The sequence below is a fragment of the Anopheles ziemanni genome, assembly GCF_943734765.1.
Source record: "Anopheles ziemanni chromosome X unlocalized genomic scaffold, idAnoZiCoDA_A2_x.2 X_unloc_13, whole genome shotgun sequence".
NCBI classification, from domain to species: Eukaryota; Metazoa; Arthropoda; class Insecta; order Diptera; family Culicidae; genus Anopheles; species Anopheles ziemanni.
In genome coordinates, this window is record NW_026689741.1 from 97,501 (window position 1) to 118,567 (window position 21,067).

Here is a 21,067-nt window from a genome sequence, read left to right on the forward strand (position 1 = left end):
CACGGTACTTGTTTACTATCGGTCTCATGGTTGTATTTAGCTTTAGAAGGAGTTTACCTCCCACTTAGTGCTGCACTATCAAGCAACACGACTCCATGGCACGCTCGGTCCATCATCCAACGGGCGCTGTTCTACGGGCCTATCACCCTCTATGGGTTCTGAGCCACATTCAAGTTGGACTTGAAAAGCGCTAAGATGACGGATAGTGAGACGCACCAGTACACGGAATCGGATAGACGGACAGGCCGCCACCCCTACGTGCTGAGCTTCTCCCGTTTCGCTCGCAGCTACTCAGGGAATCCCGGTTGGTTTCTTTTCCTCCCCTTATTAATATGCTTAAATTCAGGGGGTTGTCACACATGAACTGAGGCTTATGTACCTTGCGGTTGTTATCGTCACATCTGGCTTGCGACTACTTTGTTTCAATGTCCAATATGTACCGTTGGACTCGGTTAACGGGCTGTTAGCCCGCGTGTGGTTTAACTCACTGATACCTTCCATTGCCCATACGCTAGTTTGTTTGTGTTCCTTTGGTCAACTTCCATACTTGAATCATTTGTGCTACCGCTGCTGCTTCGACGCTACTTTGACATCTTCGCTTCTATTTAAATAAATAAATAAGCTGAAGCTAGACATCAGTAAACACCACCACAGACACCACAAGCACGCCTTCTCCTCGTACTTCCGCCTCACGCGGGAACACGGACGCTCTAAATACTTCGAATTCCAATGCCAGTATATTGTAAACCACGGGTTCTTTAATGCTAGCGGGTCGTCGCGACCCTAGTTAACATCATGGTGCACGTCTCGTGACGGGTGTCACGGCGTAGTTAAATGTATGCGATACATTTCTCAAATATAAGCGCTCAGTCATCTGTACATCATGGTAGGTTCCCACGACGTGCAATATGCGTTCAACTTATCAATGTTCATGTGTCCTGCAGTTCACATTATGACGCGCAGTTAGCTGCGGTCTTCATCGATCCATGAGCCGAGTGATCCACTGCCGAGGGTGACTAACTTGCGTAAGCCGCCGCTGTGCGCGTATACCCGTTCCCCGTAGGGAGGAGCAAGCCGCCGCTTAGAGACGAAGCATAAAGTGTCCTCATTCCACATAGGGCAAGCTGGATTAATCCATTTTACCCAGGACGGCCGAAGCGGCGTGGACCAGGGGAGAACTGAACCTTATACTTCACACCACAGTAAGTCTACGTGTCCTCTTCCACATAGGGCAAGCTAGAACTAACTATCTTACCCAGGACTGCCGAAGCAGCGTGGACCAGGGGAGGAACACACTTTTCATGGAAACGTAAGGCATCCATGACTGCCATAACGTAAGCCGCCGCTGTGCGCGTATACCCGTTCCCCGTAGGGAGGAGCAAGCCGCCGCTTAGAGACGAAACATAAAGTGTCCTCATTCCACATAGGGCAAGCTGGATGAATCCATTTTACCCAGGACGGCCGAAGCGGCGTGGACCAGGGGAGAACTGAACTTTATGCTTCACACCACAGTAAGTCTTCGTGTCCTCTTCCACATAGGGCAAGCTAGAACTAACTATCTTACCCAGGACTGCCGAAGCAGCGTGGACCAGGGGAGGAACACACTTTTCATAGAAACGTAAGGCATCCATGACTGCCATAGTGCGTAAGCCGCCGCTGTGCGCGTAAACCCGGTCCCCGTAGGGAGGAGTCAAGCCGCCGCTTAGAGACGAAGTATGAAGTGTCCTCTTCCACATAGGGCAAGCTAGAATGAACTATCTTACCCAGGACCGCCGAAGCAGCGTGGACCAGGGGAGAACTGAACTTTATACTTCACACCACAGTATTGAGTAATGTGCCCTCTTCCACATAGGGCAAGCTGGAATGTTCCATTTTACCCAGGACGGCCGAAGCGGCGTGGACCAGTGGAGGACTACACAATCATGAGGTTTGATATCGACTTGTGTGTTTCAATAGGATACCGATGGTATGGTTTGAACCGATTTGATTTAGCCATTCTGAAGTCATCACTTGGTTGAAGCGCTGAACTAGGGAGGCATCGTTTACATATATATTGGTTTTCGCATGCTCTACTAGGTTAATGTCATGTGGTTGGCTATCGAGCATGCCCAAGTGATGACTTGATTGTGTGCTTGCTTGAATTCTTCACATTTCATACCATCGGTTAGTTGTCGAATCATTCCTCGATCATAACCTTCGTTCTTGGTTCATGTATGCTCTCTTCCACATAGGGCAAGCTAGAATTAACTATCTTACCCAGGACCGCCGAAGCAGCGTGGACCAGGGGAGAACTATACTTTGTCTTGTATGCCCTCTTCCACATAGGGCAAGCTAGAACTAACTATCTTACCCAGGACCGCCGAAGCAGCGTGGACCAGTGGAGGACTATACTTTGTTCATAACACCACAGTATTGAGTAATGTGCCCTCTTCCACATAGGGCAAGCTAGAATGAACTATCTTACCCAGGACCGCCGGAGCAGTGTGGACCAGTGGAGGACTACACAATCATGAGGTTTGATATCGACTTGTGTGTTTCAATAGGGTACCGATGGTATGTTTTGAACCGATTTGATTTAGCCATTCTGAAGTCATCACTTGGTTGAAGCGCTGAACTAGGGAGGGGCATCGTTTACATATATATTGGTTTTCGCATGCTCTACTAGGTTAATGTCATAGGGTTGGCTATCGAGCATGCCCAAGTGATGACTTGATTGTGTGCTTGCTTGAATTCTTCACATTTCATACCATCGGTTAGTTGTCGAATCATTCCTCGATCATAACCTTCGTTCTTGGTTCATGTATGCTCTCTTCCACATAGGGCAAGCTAGAATTAACTATCTTACCCAGGACCGCCGAAGCAGCGTGGACCAGGGGAGAACTATACTTTGTCTTGTATGCCCTCTTCCACATAGGGCAAGCTAGAATAAACTATCTTACCCAGGACCGCCGGAGCAGCGTGGACCAGTGGAGGACTATACTTTGTTCATTACACCACAGTATTAAGTATGGTGTCCTCTTCCACATAGGGCAAGCTAGAATTAACTATCTTACCCAGGACCGCCGAAGCAGTGTGGACCAGGGGAGGACTATACTTTATACTTCACACACTTGCCAAATTGAAGTCATCACTTGGTTGAAGCACTGAACTAGGGCGAGTCTATCGTTTACTTTGCATTGGGATAATACGCTGCATGCTCTCTTAGGTTAATGTCATGTGATTGGCTATAGAGCATGCCCAAGTGATGACTTTGTTTCAAGCTCAACAGGTAGGGTATTGAGTCCTCTTCCACATAGGGCAAGCTAGAATTAACTATCTTACCCAGGACCGCCGGAGCAGCGTGGACCAGGGGAGAACTATACTTTGTCTTGTATGCCCTCTTCCACATAGGGCAAGCTAGAACTAACTATCTTACCCAGGACTGCAAAGCAGCGTGGACCAGTGGAGGACTATACTTTGTTCATTACACCACAGTATTAAGTATGGTGTCCTCTTCCACATAGGGCAAGCTAGAACTAACTATCTTACCCAGGACCGCCGAAGCAGTGTGGACCAGGGGAGGACTATACTTTATACTTCACACACTAGCCATACTGAAGTCATCACTTGGTTGAAGCGCTGAACTACGGCGGGGTAATCGTTTACAGGTTATAATCATATAGCTGCATGCTCATTAGTAGATAATGGAATATTGTATGGCAATATGAGCATGCCCAAGTGATGACTTTGTTTCAAGCTCAACAGGTAGGGTATTGAGTCCTCTTCCACATAGGGCAAGCTAGAATGAACTATCTTACCCAGGACCGCCGGAGCAGCGTGGACCAGTTGAGGACTCTATACTTTATACTTCACACCACAGTATTGAGTACGACTTGCATAAAGCCCCTAATGAGAACCACGAGGGCTCTCTCAATGTAGAACCACGAGGGCTCTAGTACCGATTCTCTCGGTACGGCTTGGTCCGTGTTCCTTTATGCATGTACTCGCAGAAAGTCTCAACCCGGAGGTCTTGACTTTGATTGTCATAGTTGGACTACGACGGGGCATCCGACCATTGCTGATCGAACACCCCTGATTCACCATCTTTCGGGTAGGCGGTACGCGTACCTCCGGACGAGGAAGTCTCAACCCGGAGGTCTTGACTTTGATTGTCATAGTTGGACTACGACGGGGCATCCGACCATTGCTGATCGAACACCCCTGATTCATCATCTTTCGGGTAGGCGGTGCGCGCACCTCCGACGCGGAAGTCTCAACCCGGAGGTCTTGACTTTGTATTGTCATAGTTGGACTACGACGGGGTATCCGACTCATCGAATACCCCAGAAGCACACCATCTTTCGGGTAGGCGGTACGCGTACCTCCGGACGCGGAAAGTCTCAACCCGGAGGTCTTGACTTTGGTTGTCATAGTTGGACTATGACGGGGCATCCGACCATTGCTGATCGAACACCCCTGTTACACCATCTTTCGGATAGGCGGTGCGCGACACCACCGACGCGGAAAGTCTCAACCCGGAGGTCTTGACTTTGTATTGTTGGATAGTCCTCTTCCACTATAGGGCAAGCTGGAAATATTCCATTTTACCCAGGACTGCCGAGGCAGCGTGGACCAGGGGAGAACTTCACGGAATCTTCAGGCATCCATGATTGCCATAGTGCGTAAGCCGCCGCTGTGTGCGTCAACTCGTTCCCCGTGAGGAGGAGTCTAGCCGCCGCTAAAAGACGAAGCATTAAGTGTCCTCATTCCACTATAGGGCAAGCTAGAATGAACTATCTTACCCAGGACCGCCGAAGCAGCGTGGACCAGGCGAGGACTACTTTATACTTCACACCACAGTATTGAGTACGACTTGCATAAAGCCCCTAATGAGAACCACGAGGGCTCTCTCAATGTAGAACCACAAGGGCTCTAGTACCGATTCTCTCGGTACGGCTTGGTCCGTGTTCCTTTATGCTTGTACTCGCGGAAAGTCTCAACCCGGAGGTCTTGACTTTGATTGTCATAGTTGGACTACGACGGGGCATCCGACCATTGCTGATCGAACACCCCTGATTCATCATCTTTCGGGTAGGCGGTGCGCGCACCTCCGACGCGGAAGTCTCAACCCGGAGGTCTTGACTTTGTATTGTCATAGTTGGACTACGACGGGGTATCCGACTCATCGAATACCCCAGAAGCACACCATCTTTCGGGTAGGCGGTACGCGTACCTCCGGACGCGGAAAGTCTCAACCCGGAGGTCTTGACTTTGATTGTCATAGTTGGACTACGACGGGGCATCCGACCATTGCTGATCGGACACCCCTGATTCATCATCTTTCGGGTAGGCGGTACGCGTACCTCCGGACGCGGAAAGTCTCAACCCGGAGGTTCGGACTTAGAGTTTTTCCCATTTAAAAGTTTTTCTCTTAGCCATACTGAAGTCATCACTTGGCGAACGATTGAACTAGGGCGGGTTAATCGTTTATAGGTATCATGTGGTTTGCATGCTCTCTTAGGTTAATGTCATGTGGTTGGCTATCGAGCATGCCCAAGTGATGACTTTGTTTCACGCTTGCTTGATTTCTTCATGATTCCCTGTTATATAGTGTATTCATTCGAGAACAGGGAATCTTTGGTTTTGCTCAACAGGTATTGGATGTCAACTTGGTATCTAGATCGCATTAAGTCTCAACCCGCAGGTTCGGACTTGTATAGTGACATCTTGTTACGGTCTTGAGTCTCAACCCGCAGGTTCGGACTACTTAGTGTTTGATCGAATATAATATGGCAACTTGTGCCTAAGTCTCAACCCGCAGGTTCGGACTTCTGTTTATTTGGCCAATGTATGTATAAGGCAACTTGTGCCTAAGTCTCAACCCGCAGGTTCGGACTTGTGTATTTGTTCGAAGTCATGTATAAGGCAACGTGTGCCTAAGTCTCAACCCGCAGGTTCGGACTTGTTAGTGTTTCGTCAACTTTCATATGGCAACTTGTGCCTAAGTCTCAACCCGCAGGTTCGGACTTGTGTATTTGTTCGAAGTCATGTATAAGGCAACTTGTGCCTAAGTCTCAACCCGCAGGTTCGGACTTGTGTATTTGTTCGAAGTCATGTATAAGGCAACGTGTGCCTAAGTCTCAACCCGCAGGTTCGGACTTGTTAGTGTTTCGTCAACTTTCATATGGCAACTTGTGCCTGAGTCTCAACCCGCAGGTTCGGACTTCTATAGTGTTTCGTCAATTATCATATGGCAACTTGTGCCGAAGTCTCAACCCGCAGGTTCGGACTTCTGGAAGGATCACTTGGCCACTAATGATCCTTCCGCAGGTTCACCTACGGAAACCTTGTTACGACTTTTACTTCCTCTAAATCATCAAGTTCGGTCAACTTCGATAAAGCAGACGCGGTTCACGAGGATCCAGCGAACGATCATCTCCAAAGACCTCACTAAATAATCCATCGGTAGTAGCGACGGGCGGTGTGTACAAAGGGCAGGGACGTATTCAACGCTGGCTGATGACCAGCACTTACTAGAAGTTCCGAGTTCATATGGACCATTGCAATCCATAATCCCTACTAAGTGAGTATTTGAGTGATTTCCCGTTCCTCTCGGAATAGGAGACACGCTGCTACCCACATTGTAGCACGCGTGTAGCCCAGAACATCTAAGGGCATCACGGACCTGTTATCGCTCGATCTCATTTTGCTAAACACAAATTGTCCTGCTAAGCAGCGTACCGTAAGTGCACTTGCGCACACGAACAGCGAAGGTGTCAGGTCATACTCCACCGAAAGGTCCTAACCCGTTCCAATCGGCATCGACGCATTAACGCTGACTGCGTTCTAGTTAGCATATGTGAGTCACGTTCGTTATCGGAATTAACCAGACAAATCAATCCACGAACTAAGAACGGCCATGCACCACTACCCTTAAATTTGAGAAAGAGCTATTAATCTGTCTCACCTCCATAAGTTCGGACCTGGTAAGTTTTCCCGTGTTGAGTCAAATTGAACCGCAAGCTCCATTTCATTGTGGTGCCCTTCCGTCAATTCCTTTAAGTTTCAACTTTGCAACCATACTTCCCCCGGAACCTGACTTTGGTTTCCCGGAAGCTACTGAGAGCACCTGGTTGTAGCGTCTCCCAATTGCTAGTTGGCATCGTTTACGGTTAGAACTAGGGCGGTATCTAATCGCCTTCGATCCTCTAACTTTCGTTCTTGATTAAAGAAAGCATCCTTGACAAATGCCTTCGCTTTAGTTAGTCTTACGACGGTCTACGAATTTCACCTCTCGCGCCGTAATACTAGTGTCCCCAACTACTTCTGTTAATCATTACCTCCGGTCTGAGTACAAACCAATGAAAGATTAGACCAAGGTCGTATTCCATTATTCCATGCAAGATTATTCTAGGGCGTTTGGGCACCCTGCTTTAAGCACTCTAATTTGTTCAAGGTAAACGTGAGCGGTCGAGCTCTATGTTACACTTGCACCCGTTGAAGGGCACACCATGACACAGACTTGGTGCCCTACCACACCATTGAGTCGCAACCAGATTCCGACTTGGCCCACCGACCACGGGTTGACCGGGTCGGCGGAGCCGGACTGTGTTGGACAAGTATCAACTTCGAACGTTTTAACCGCAACAATTTTAATATACGCTAGTGGAGCTGGAATTACCGCGGCTGCTGGCACCAGACTTGCCCTCCACTTGATCCTCGTAGAAGGATTTATGCTCTACTCATTCCAATTATGAAACATCATTAAAGAGTTTCATATTGTTATTTCTCGTCACTACCTCCCCGTCCCGGGATTGGGTAATTTACGCGCCTGCTGCCTTCCTTGGATGTGGTAGCCATTTCTCAGGCTCCCTCTCCGGAATCGAACCCTGATTCCCCGTTACCCGTTGCAACCATGGTAGTCCTCTATACTACCATCCATAGTTGATAGGGCAGATATTTGCGAGATCTGTCGTCGGTACGAGACCATACGATCAGCATCATTATCCAGACTTCAACTCAATGACACGGAGAACCCGCGATTGGTTTGACTAATAAGTGCACCAGTTCCCGCGAGGGTCCTGGCATGTTGCATGTATTAGCTCTAGATTTTCCACAGTTATCCAAGTAACTAGGTTGATGATCTCGTAAATTATAGCTGTTATACTGAGCCTTATGCGGTTTCACATTAAATCTGTTTGTACTTAGACATGCATGGCTTAACCTTTGAGACGAGCGTATATTACTGGTAGGATCAACCAGAATTCCGACTTTGCGTTCGAATGTTCATTGTCCCATTGCACCCGGAGGAGCAAACACCACGTTCTATATGTTGTCAAGTCCGGTAGCACACGGGAGGCGAGCCCCCGTGCGAACCTCATTGCCCTCGTATCACACACACCCGATGCACCGGACAGGCACTTGAGCGGCATTCGACTCCGCTAAGCGCTCGTGCGCCCGATTGTGCATGCGCTGACGGGGCCTTCATACCCCTACCACAGCGACCTTATGCCAAACTTCCATGAATACTTAGGTGAGCTGACAAGGGCCTTCATTTCCCTACCATCAACTAAAGGACACGCTAGGCGCGTCCGATCATTGCAACTGCGGGGCTTTCATACCCCAATCACCACAGTACGCAATTCACCAGAGTTTAATCACAACCCCCCCGGACATGGCACACTATTAACTTGCAACAAAACTTAGTGTGTGCCGGGCACATCGGTTCCACAAAATCATTCCCGATGTACCCCAATTGGGGTTGTGAACGCATCCATGGTCCTCTGACACACCCAACCAAGCGTGGATACTACATACCTCAAACACCCAGTACACTAACAGACAAATCAATATATGGTTGCTTTCCCCCAGACATTTGCCAATCACTTGGCACCCGGACGGGAACTCGCTCCTGATTGCGCCATTGCCACCCATTTGCCAAGAGCGAGTTCTGTATGTAGATTTCATTTGGAAAGACAACCGTGTACTGGATATTCTATCCGACGATTACAGATGACGAGTACGAGACTCGACTACACTCACGGATAATACATTTTGGGTCGAGATTGCTTTCGGGGTTTTCGATTGGTCTTGCGCTTGTAAACGTATAACTTTGACTTGTGGTAACCTCGGTATGTTAGTCGATCACGTGGTTGTGAACTGGGTAAGGGTGGGCAATCTGTTCACTTGCACTCTGGGTAGGAATATGGTGAGCGCTATAGGTTAAAGATCATGGTATGGTTCCATCGTGATGACTTTCGCTAGATAGTAGTATGTTTGGATAGTTATAACGTTTTTGGCCATTTGTTCATAGTGTTCGGTCCATTGAGGAATTCGATTGGTCTTTGCTTCACACACGTGGTCGATCACTTGGATGTGAACTAGGGTGAGAATAAGGTGTTCACTAGTGCTCTTAGGTTTTGGATCAGTACTGAGCACTTGATTGGTTTCGCATAATATGTATCCATAGTGATGACTCTTTCCAGCTTAAGATTTCGTTACCAGTTTCGAATCCTCCCCACGTTCGCTTTTACTTGGTTAGGTTTTCGAGTGTAGATTTGAAAGCAATCTCATGTATGTATCCCATCTGATATAAGCCACTGACAGTTCATGTCACCTCGTTCAACTCTCGCTGGGTCACAGAAGTATGTTACTGCGCCCATTATCCCTACTCGGATAGGTTCGGTTCGTTCGTTTTATACTACGGTGAGTAAACTCAATTTGTGCATCGCATAGCCATGGAAAGCAAGCTTTCGCGGGCCTCTTCGACTGTTTTGATACGAGCTGTGCCCGTGATGCTTGTCATCCCAGGATACTAGACCCCTTTGGACGACCGCATGACCATCAGAAAGTAAATTCCACGTTCGATTTGGGGTGTGAACCCCGAACATAAAGTCTTTGTGTAGAACCACGAGGGCTCTATAGTACCGATTCTCTCGGTACGCTTGGTCCGTGTTCCTTTATGTTCGTACTCTTGTGAATAAGATTCACGTTCGTTTTGGGATATTTGCTACTGTCACCGTTTGAGTACTATGGGGCTTGAACCCCTAACATAAAGTCTTTGTGTAGAACCACGAGGGTTCTATAGTACCGATTCTCTCGGTACGCTTGGTCCGTGTTCCTTTATGTTCGTACTCTTGTGTGTATAATATTCATGTTCGGTTTGGGATATTTGCTACTTTCACCAGGGTCCCGTTCTTCATACAAGTCTGCCTTGCTAATGTGGTAACTTTATAGTGTAGTTCTGACATCCCAATTTTGGGACTTAGCCGATTTTTCGTATATTTCCATATGACCCATAGGGTCCCTTTCTTCATACAAGCTTGCCTAGGGCGATCGGTCAAAACTTGTCTTACTATTCGATTGGTCTTCGCACTTTCACCCTAGGCAGTTCGCCTAGGTCTGTCTTCTTGAGGAGGCCAAAACCCGAAATAAGGAGGTTCGGCCGACCCTGAAACCTCCCCTGTCTGAACTACACTAACCCGATTTTTCAGGGTCCTCAGCGCCATACAACTTTGCCTAGGTCACTTGTACTCTTGACTTAGGCCATCCGACTTGGTCCGTGTTTCTTCCTAGGGTTCACCTAGGTACTTTGCCTTGCTTGATGTGGTAACTTTTTAGTGTAGTTCAGACATCCTAATTTTGGGACTTAGCCGATTTTTCATGTATTTCCATATGACCCATAGGGTCCCTTTCTTCATACAAGCTTGCCTAGGGCGATCGGTCAAAACTTGTCTTACTATTCGATTGGTCTTCGCACTTTCACCCTAGGCAGTTCGCCTAGGTCTGTCTTCTTGAGGAGGCCAAAACCCGAAATAAGGAGGTCCAGCCGACCCTGAAACCTCCCCTGTCTTAACTACACTAACCCGATTTTTCATGGTCCTTAGCGCCATACAACTTTGCCTAGGTCACTTGTACTCTTGACTTAGGCCATCTGACTTGGTCCGTGTTTCTTCCTAGGGTTCACCTAGGTACTTTGCCTTGCTTGATGTGGTAACTTTTTAGTGTAGTTCAGACATCCCAATTTCGGGACTTAGCCGATTTCTCGTATATTTCCATATGACCCATAGGGTCCCTTTCTTCATACAAGCTTGCCTAGGGCGATCGGTCAAAACTTGTCTTACTATTCGATTGGTCTTCGCACTTTCACCCTAGGCACTTTGCCTAGGTCTGTCTTCTTGAGGAGGCCAAAACCCGAAATAAGGAGGTTCAGCCGACCCAGAAACCTCCCCTGTCTGAACTACACTAACCCGATTTTTCAGGGTCCTCAGCGCCATACAACTTTGCCTAGGTCACTTGTACTCTTGACTTAGGCCATCCGACTTGGTCCGTGTTTCTTCCTAGGGTTCACCTAGGTACTTTGCCTTGCTTGATGTGGTAACTTTTTAGTGTAGTTCAGACATCCTAATTTTGGGACTTAGCCGATTTTTCATGTATTTCCATATGACCCATAGGGTCCCTTTCTTCATACAAGCTTGCCTAGGGCGATCGGTCAAAACTTGTCTTACTATTCGATTGGTCTTCGCACTTTCACCCTAGGCAGTTCGCCTAGGTCTGTCTTCTTGAGGAGGCCAAAACCCGAAATAAGGAGGTTCAGCCGACCCAGAAACCTCCCCTGTCTGAACTACACTAACCCGATTTTTCAGGGTCCTCAGCGCCATACAACTTTGCCTAGGTCACTTGTACTCTTGACTTAGGCCATCTGACTTGGTCCGTGTTTCTTCCTAGGGTTCACCTAGGTACTTTGCCTTGCTTGCTGTGGTAACTTTTTAGTGTAGTTCAGACATCCCAATTTTGGGACTTAGCCGATTTTTCATGTATTTCCATATGACCCATAGGGTCCCTTTCTTCATACAAGCTTGCCTAGGGCGATCGGTCAAAACTTGTCTTACTATTCGATTGGTCTTCGCACTTTCACCCTAGGCAGTTTGCCTAGGTGTAGCTTCTTGAGGAGGTCAAAACCCAAAATAAGGAGGTTCAGCCGACCCAAAAACCTCCCCTGTCTAAACTACACTAACCAGATTTTTCAGGGTCCTCACCGTCATACAACTTTGCCTAGGTCACTTGCACTCTTGACTTAGGCCATCTGACTTGGTCCGTGTTTCTTGCTAGGGTTCACCTAGGTAGTTTGCCTTGCTTGATGTGGTAACTTTTTAGTGTAGTTCTGACATCCCAATTTTGGGACTTAGCCGATTTTTCATGTATTTCCATATGACCCTTAGGGTCCCTTTCTTCATACAAGCTTGCCTAGGGCGATCGGTCAAAACTTGTCTTACTATTCGATTGGTCTTCGCACTTTCACCCTAGGCAGTTTGCCTAGGTGTAGCTTCTTGATGAGGCCAAAACCCAAAATAAGGGGGTTCGGCCGACCCAAAAACCTACCCTGTCTAAACTACACTAACCAGATTTTTCAGGGTCCTCAGCGCCATACAACTTTGCCTAGGTCACTTGTTCTATTGACTTAGGCCATCTGACTTGGTCCGTGTTTCTTCCTAGGGTTCACCTAGGTACTTTGCCTTGCTTGGTGTGGCAACTTTTTAGTGTAGTTCTGACATCCTCATTTTGGGACTTAGCCGATTTTTCGTAAAATACCATATGACCCATATGGGTCCTTTCCTTCATATAAGTTTGCCTTGCTTGGTATGGTAACATTTGAGTGTAGTTCTGACATCATCATTTTGGGACTTAGCCGATTTTTCGTAAAATACCATATGACCCATCAGGGTCCTTGCCTTCATATAAGTTTGCCTTGCTTGGTGTGGTAACATTTGAGTGTAGTTCTGACATCCCCATTTTGGGACTTAGCCGATTTTTCGTAAAATACCATTTGACCCATCAGGGTCTTTTGCTTCATATAAGTTTGCCTTGCTTGGTGTGGTAACATATGAGTGTAGTTCAGACATCCCCATTTTGGGACTTAGCCGATTTTTCGTAAAATACCATATGACCCATCAGGGTCCTTTGCTTCATATAAGTTTGCCTTGCTTGGTGTTGTAACCTTTGAGTGTAGTTCTGACATCATCATTTTGGGACTTAGCCGATTTTTCGTAAAATACCATATGACCCATCAGGGTCCTTTGCTTCATATAAGTTTGCCTTGCTTGATGTGGTAACATTTGAGTGTAGTTCTGACATCCCCATTTTGGGACTTAGCCGATTTTTCGTAAAATACCATATGACCCATCAGGGTCCTTGCCTTCATATAAGTTTGCCTTGCTTGGTGTGGTAACATATGAGTGTAGTTCAGACATCCCCATTTTGGGACTTAGCCGATTTTTCGTAAAATACCATATGACCCATCAGGGTCCTTTGCTTCATATAAGTTTGCCTTGCTTGGTGTTGTAACCTTTGAGTGTAGTTCTGACACCATCATTTTGGGACTTAGCCGATTTTTCGTAAAATACCATATGACCCATCAGGGTCCTTTGCTTCATATAAGTTTGCCTTGCTTGATGTGGTAACATTTGAGTGTAGTTCTGACATCCCCATTTTGGGACTTAGCCGATTTTTCGTAAAATACCATATGACCCATCAGGGTCCTTTGCTTCATATAAGTTTGCCTTGCTTGATGTGGTAACATTTGAGTGTAGTTCTGACATCCCCATTTTGGGACTTAGCCGATTTTTCAATCAATACCATATGACCCATCAGGGTCCTTGCCTTCATATAAGTTTGCCTTGCTTGGTGTGGTAACATTTGAGTGTAGTTCTGACATCCCCATTTTGGGACTTAGCCGATTTTTCGTAAAATACCATATGACCCATCAGGGTCCTTTGCTTCATATAAGTTTGCCTTGCTTGGTGTTGTAACCTTTGAGTGTAGTTCTGACATCATCATTTTGGGACTTAGCCGATTTTTCGTAAAATACCATATGACCCATCAGGGTCCTTGCCTTCATATAAGTTTGCCTTGCTTGGTGTGGTAACATTTGAGTGTAGTTCTGACATCCCCATTTTGGGACTTAGCCGATTTTTCGTAAAATACCATATGACCCATCAGGGTCCTTTGCTTCATATAAGTTTGCCTTGCTTGGTGTGGTAACATTTGAGTGTAGTTCTGACATCCCCATTTTGGGACTTAGCCGATTTTTCGTAAAATACCATATGACCCATCAGGGTCCTTTGCTTCATATAAGTTTGCCTTGCTTGGTGTTGTAACCTTTGAGTGTAGTTCTGACATCATCATTTTGGGACTTAGCCGATTTTTCGTAAAATACCATATGACCCATCAGGGTCCTTGCCTTCATATAAGTTTGCCTTGCTTGGTGTGGTAACATTTGAGTGTAGTTCTGACATCCCCATTTTGGGACTTAGCCGATTTTTCAATCAATACCATATGACCCATCAGGGTCCTTTGCTTCATATAAGTTTGCCTTGCTTGGTGTGGTAACATTTGAGTGTAGTTCTGACATCCCCATTTTGGGACTTAGCCGATTTTTCGTAAAATACCATATGACCCATCAGGGTCCTTTGCTTCATATAAGTTTGCCTTGCTTGGTGTGGTAACATTTGAGTGTAGTTCTGACATCCCCATTTTGGGACTTAGCCGATTTTTCGTAAAATACCATATGACCCATCAGGGTCCTTTGCTTCATATAAGTTTGCCTTGCTTGGTGTTGTAACCTTTGAGTGTAGTTCTGACATCATCATTTTGGGACTTAGCCGATTTTTCGTAAAATACCATATGACCCATCAGGGTCCTTGCCTTCATATAAGTTTGCCTTGCTTGATGTGGTAACATTTGAGTGTAGTTCAGACATCCCCATTTTGGGACTTAGCCGATTTTTCGTAAAATACCATATGACCCATCAGGGTCCTTTGCTTCATATAAGTTTGCCTTGCTTGGTGTGGTAACATTTGAGTGTAGTTCTGAAATCCCCATTTTGGGACTTAGCCGATTTTTCGTAAAATACCATATGACCCATCAGGGTCCTTGCCTTCATATAAGTTTGCCTTGCTTGGTGTGGTAACATTTGAGTGTAGTTCTGACATCCCCATTTTGGGACTTAGCCGATTTTTCGTAAAATACCATATGACCCATCAGGGTCCTTTGCTTCATATAAGTTTGCCTTGCTTGGTGTGGTAACATTTGAGTGTAGTTCTGACATCCCCATTTTGGGACTTAGCCGATTTTTCGTAAAATACCATATGACCCATCAGGGTCCTTTGCTTCATATAAGTTTGCCTTGCTTGGTGTTGTAACCTTTGAGTGTAGTTCTGACATCATCATTTTGGGACTTAGCCGATTTTTCGTAAAATACCATATGACCCATCAGGGTCCTTGCCTTCATATAAGTTTGCCTTGCTTGATGTGGTAACATTTGAGTGTAGTTCAGACATCCCCATTTTGGGACTTAGCCGATTTTTCGTAAAATACCATATGACCCATCAGGGTCCTTTGCTTCATATAAGTTTGCCTTGCTTGATGTGGTAACATTTGAGTGTAGTTCTGACATCCCCATTTTGGGACTTAGCCGATTTTTCGTAAAATACCATATGACCCATCAGGGTCCTTGCCTTCATATAAGTTTGCCTTGCTTGGTGTGGTAACATTTGAGTGTAGTTCTGACATCCCCATTTTGGGACTTAGCCGATTTTTCGATCAATTCCATATGACCCATCAGGGTTCTTTTTCTTCATATAAGTTACCCAAGACTTAGTGTTTTTTACCTTTGGACACCAATATCACCCTTACGGGTATCTTTGATCTTCGCACCATGTATTGACCAAATGTAGGTCTTGCTATGCCAAACTTATAATTGTTCTACACCAAGTCTCTATCTTGAACCATTAAGGCTCTAACTTGCACCAATTGCTTGGTACTCTTGGTCCGTGTTTCATCGCATACTGACTTCTTGACTTAGTGCTTTTTTCCTTTGGACACCAATATCACCCTTGCGGGTATCTTTGATCTTCTCACTTTGTATTGACCGAATGTAGGTCTTGCCATGCCAAACATATAATTGTTCTACACCAAGTCTCTATCTCGTACCGCCAGCTCGGTACATTCGATTAACCTGCCCTTAAGGCACCCGGGACTTAGCCATTTTTTCACATTTTTCATGATTTTGAGGCAACTTTTCTCGACTTTGTCACCTTATATCACCAAGATCCTTTCCCTTTAGCGCTTCACTCTGTTCGTATGATATTTAGCGCTGACTATCACCTTTCTATCGCTGAGCTCAACTTCTTATTCGGTGCCATAGAGCCAGAGATATTTGGTGTATGCTGTTATAAGGGAAGTTTGTCACTTTTTCAAAGGCCCACTTTGGGACGCCCATATCTCACCTTCAGGTATCTTCGATCTTCTTGTCGTCTATGGACGAAACTTAGGTCTTGTATTGGCCAACTTATAAATGTTCTACGGCCAAGCCGTATCTCTTACCGCCAGCCCGGTATTCATGGACTTAGTCGGATTTTCGCCTCTCGTGGTAACAATTTCTGACTTTGACTCACAATAACACCCGAACGGTCACATGCTAGCGCTTTGCTTGGTAGGAATTATAGTTAGCGCTACCTTTTCTCTTTCCATCGATACCTTGTTCGTTCCATTCCATGCCATACAGCCGAAGTTATGATGTTTCCCGTTTTCCATATCATGTGGAGCTTATGCTCTGGGAAAACCATCTAACACCTGTACCACCCTTTTGGGTACCACCGATCTCGTCACTATGTTCGGGCCAAATATAGGTTATAACATGCCCAACATATAATTGTTCTACACCAAGTCTCTATCTCTTACCGCCTGCTCGGTATTTTACTCGTAAGTCCAAATTTCACAACTTGTACTTTTTGGCCCAATGTACTCGAGTTTCAATTTTGGTAACATTTTTCGACTTTGACACTTAATAACTTCCAAATCATGCTAGTTAGCGCTTTGCTTTCTTCTAGTCGTATCTAGCGCTGGGTGTTACCTTTCCAAAACATATCCTAGCTTAACAATCCATGCCATACAGCCGGAGCTATACGGTGCACAAGTCAAATCCATTTTAGCCATGTTTCATTTTTGCCAATTTTTGACCACTCGTATCACCCTTCCAGAGTGGTCCGATCTTCTCGCTGTCTATGGACGACTTTTAGGTCTCGTAGAGGCAAACTTATAAGTATTCTACGTCAACCCGCTATCTCTTACCGCCTGCTCGGTATTCTTGGTCTTGTGTGATTTTTGGCCATTTTGGTATTATTTTTCCACTTTGTCGCTTAATAACTCAGTTTTGCTCAACACTTAGCGCTTCGGTTGTTTGGGATTATAGTTAGCGCTCGGTTCGACCTTTCCAACACTGATCTTAGCTTGTCGATCCGTTCCATACAGCCTGAGTTATTCGCGATACCGTGTTTCAACCCATTTCTCAAGTCTCGTTTTGGTCCAACTTTGAACCAGCCATATCACCCTGATGGGTACCTCCGATCTTCTCGCTCTATATTGGCCAAAGTTAGGTCTTGTGGTAACGTACTTATGATTGTTCTACGCCGTGTTCGTAGCTCTTATCGTTCGCCCGCTATTTTCGATCATAAGGTGAATTTTCGCCTCTAAACCACCATTTTTCACCTTTGCCCTCTAATATGACCGACTTGCTCAACACCTAGCGCTTCGCTTGGTAGGACACATAGCTAGCGCTCGTCAAGACCTTTCCAACGCATATCCAAGCTTTCCGATCCGAGCCATACAGCCTGAGCTATAGGCGATACCGTTTTTCCCATTTTCTTGGTCACATGCACTTTAGGGTACCCCTTTTTGCCTTTGACCCTTAATACCTCCTCCGGGTCACTAGTAGGCGCTCAGCTTGGTAGGAAACATAGCTAGAGCAGGCCTTCACCTTTCCAAAACTGCCTCAAGTGTACCGATCCGACATCTAGAACCAAAGTTATGGTCATTCCTATCATGCTCTACTTTCATGGTCAACCTCCACCAAGCACACCTAGGTTGGACCAACTTTCACCAACTCATCTCGAACCCCAAATTTGCTTCGACCTACTAGGTTTCCCTAGTAAAGTGGTCAAAACATCCATTACAACACGACTGGTCTTTCTGGTGGTCGACCTAGGCGACTTTGTTCGACGACCACCACCCCATGGAACTAAAAGACGTCCCTTGATACGGACCACCGATACATTTTCCGGCCTGTCTAAACTACACTCATCGAAATTTTTTTGGGTCCCCACCGTCATACAAGTTTGCCTAGGTCAAGTTTTTCTTCCGGATCGGCCGCGGACCTCACTTTTCATTATCTAGGGAGGCCATAGGGCCCCAAAAGGGGTTTTTTAAAATTTTCGACACTTTCGACTTCGGTCGGATTTTTTCCGATTTTGGTCCGACCTAGGGACTTGGTGGTCCAAGGAGCCTCGGGACCAAACTTTTTTCTCAGGGGTCCCTACCTCCATACAACTTTGCCTAGGTCAATTTTTTGTTCCAAATCGACCGCGGATTTCACTTTTCAATATCTGGGGCTCGTGTAGAGTCCGAATATGAGGTTTTCTCATTTTTCGACATTTTCGACTTTTTTGGGATTTTTTCGGGTTTTTCGACCTAGGGGTCCGCCGAACAAATTTTGGGTCAAAAATTTTTATTGAACTAGTCGAAAGTACGCAAAAAGATAAGACTTTTTGCCGAAGACACCATGCCCCGGAACCGACTCCTTCCCCTTCAAAATTGAGGACAAACGTGATTTTTGAAACTTTTCCTTAGGGAGCCCAAGACTTAGAAAATTTTCAAATTCTTGATTTTTCGATTGCGAGCTAGCGCTTTGCGGTCTTCGGCAGTGTTGTAGATCTCGACGAGATAAGACTTTTTGGTCAAGGGACATTTTGCCCTCCGACCCCTCCTTCCCCCCGCAAATCGCCCCACAAAGTGCAATTTTTGCATTTTCACCTCTTTGCACGCACTGTTCGGCCCAAATGGCCACTTTCTATGGGTCTGAGCGCTTTGCGGTCTTCGGCAAACTTTTAGAGCGTACCAAGCCCTAATTATAATTCTTCTACACCACCTTCGTACCTCTTCATCCCTGGCCGCTATTCGCGTACCAAGGTAATTTTTGTTCATTTTGTCAACATTTTTCATCTTTGACTGCTTATATCGGCCTTGCCATGAACCGATAGCGCTTCGCTGTGTTCTAACGTAAGTTAGTACTGCTCAATACCTTTCCAAATCATGTCTTAGATTGTCATTTGCTTGCATACAGCCGGAGCTATGAGCGATACCGTAAAAAGTACCGAAACTTGGAAAAATCCTTTGATCGCCCATATCCCCCCTTTGGGGACCAGATATCGAAAAAAGTTCTTATTCAAAAAGTTGCGCCTTAACGTGTTCTAGTTATGCCTAGAACATTTCACTTCGCTAGCTGGCCTGCAACTTAGCCGTAATTGGGATTTTAGGGTGTTCTTGGAGGGCCCATTTCCTGCGACTTGGTATCTTTTGGGCCCAATGTTTCTCTAATATCTCCACGAGTTTTCCAGATAGCCTTTTCAAACTTTCAGGGTGCCTAGAACACCTCAAGACCTTTCCAACGCTATGCCGTTTGCCTCGCTCGGACATCTACAGCCAAAGTTATTCGAGGTACACGGTACCTTACCCTGTTTTCTCAGTACTTGGTCGAAAATTTCGATCAGCCATATGACCGACTTGGACAACCCTGAGCGGGTTGGCCCCATATAACTAAACTTTAGTCTCGTGGAGGCAAACTTATAAATATTCCACGTCAACTCGCTATCTCGTACCGCCTTGACGGTATACTTGGTCCAAGGGCCATTTCCAGCGACTTGGTCGCAATTTCGCTCTAAGTTTCGCTAATACCTTCGTCCGTGGACATGGTGATTTTTTGTTCGTATTTTTCCTTGATAGTCCCACTCAAGACTATTCCATACCAGAGCCAAGCGTCCCGCTAAGTGCCATACAGCCTGAGCAGTAATTCATGAAAGGTACCTCTACCAGTTTTTGCCATACTTGGGTACAAACTTTGTATCGCCCATATCTCCACTTTGGAGGCCAGCCAGCACCTTGGCCCCGTATACTTTTTTGTTGGTCATACCATGCACCAAATATAATTGTTCTACGCCAACTTGCTATCTCTTCTCCAACTTGCCGTTATTCTTGGTCCAAGTCCCATTTCATTCGTTTTTGGACCCATTTTGCTATATGTTTCACTAATAGCTTCGGCCATGGACATGCTGATTTTCTATTTGTATTTTTCCTAGATAGTCCCACTCAAGACCTATCCAAATCACATCGTAGCTTGTCGCTCGGTGGCAAACTGACCGAGTTATAATTCATGAAAGGTACCTCAACTTGGTACACCACGTGGTCGGTCCAAACCATAAACCGACCAAACGACCGATTTGGAGCACCCTGACCGGGTTGCCCCCATATAATGAAAGTTGCGTCTAGACACGCTCAACTTATGAATATTCCACGCCAAGTCGCTATCTCTTACCGGTAAGCCGGTATTCACCTTCCAAGGGTGATTTTGGTCAAGTGCCATTTCCTGCGACTTGGTCCCCGAATTGGACCATCATCACTTAATATCTCCGTGGTCTTTCAACTCAGCCTCATGAAACTTTCAGGGTAGATAGGTCTCCCCAAGACCTTTCCAACGGTATGCCGTTTGCCTCGCTCGGCCATCTACAGCCGAAGTTATTCATGGTACTTGGTACCTTACCCTGTTTTTTCCATACTTGTTCGTACTTGGGTACAAACTTTGGATCGCCCATATCTCCACTTTGGAGGCCAGCCAGCACCTTGGCCCCATATACTTTTTTGTTGGTCATACCATGCACAAAATATAAATGTTCTACGTCAACTTGCTATCTCTTCTCCAACTTGCCGTTATTCTTGGTCCAAGTCCCATTTCATTCGTTTTTGGACCCATTTTGCTATATGTTTCACTAATAGCTTCGGCCATGGACAAGCTGATTTTCTATTTGTATTTTTCTTTGATAGTCCCACTCAAGACCATTCCAAAACACACCGTAGCTTGTCGCTCGGTGGCAAACTGACCGAGTTATAATTCATGAAAGGTACCTCAACATGGTACACCACGTGGTCGGCCCAAACCATATACCGACCAAACGACCGACTTGGAGCACCCTGACCGGGT

The 21,067-nt window shown here is 46.0% G+C and overlaps 1 non-coding gene across 1 annotated transcript; it reads right to left on the reverse strand.

Moving 5' to 3' along the window:
• Window positions 1-860: 860 nt before the first annotated feature.
• LOC131291728 (5.8S ribosomal RNA) lies at window positions 861-1,015 on the reverse strand. The gene has a single exon (XR_009189495.1). It is a non-coding gene; the product is annotated as a 5.8S ribosomal RNA (ribosomal RNA).
• Between the last annotated feature and the right edge of the window lie 20,052 nt (window positions 1,016-21,067).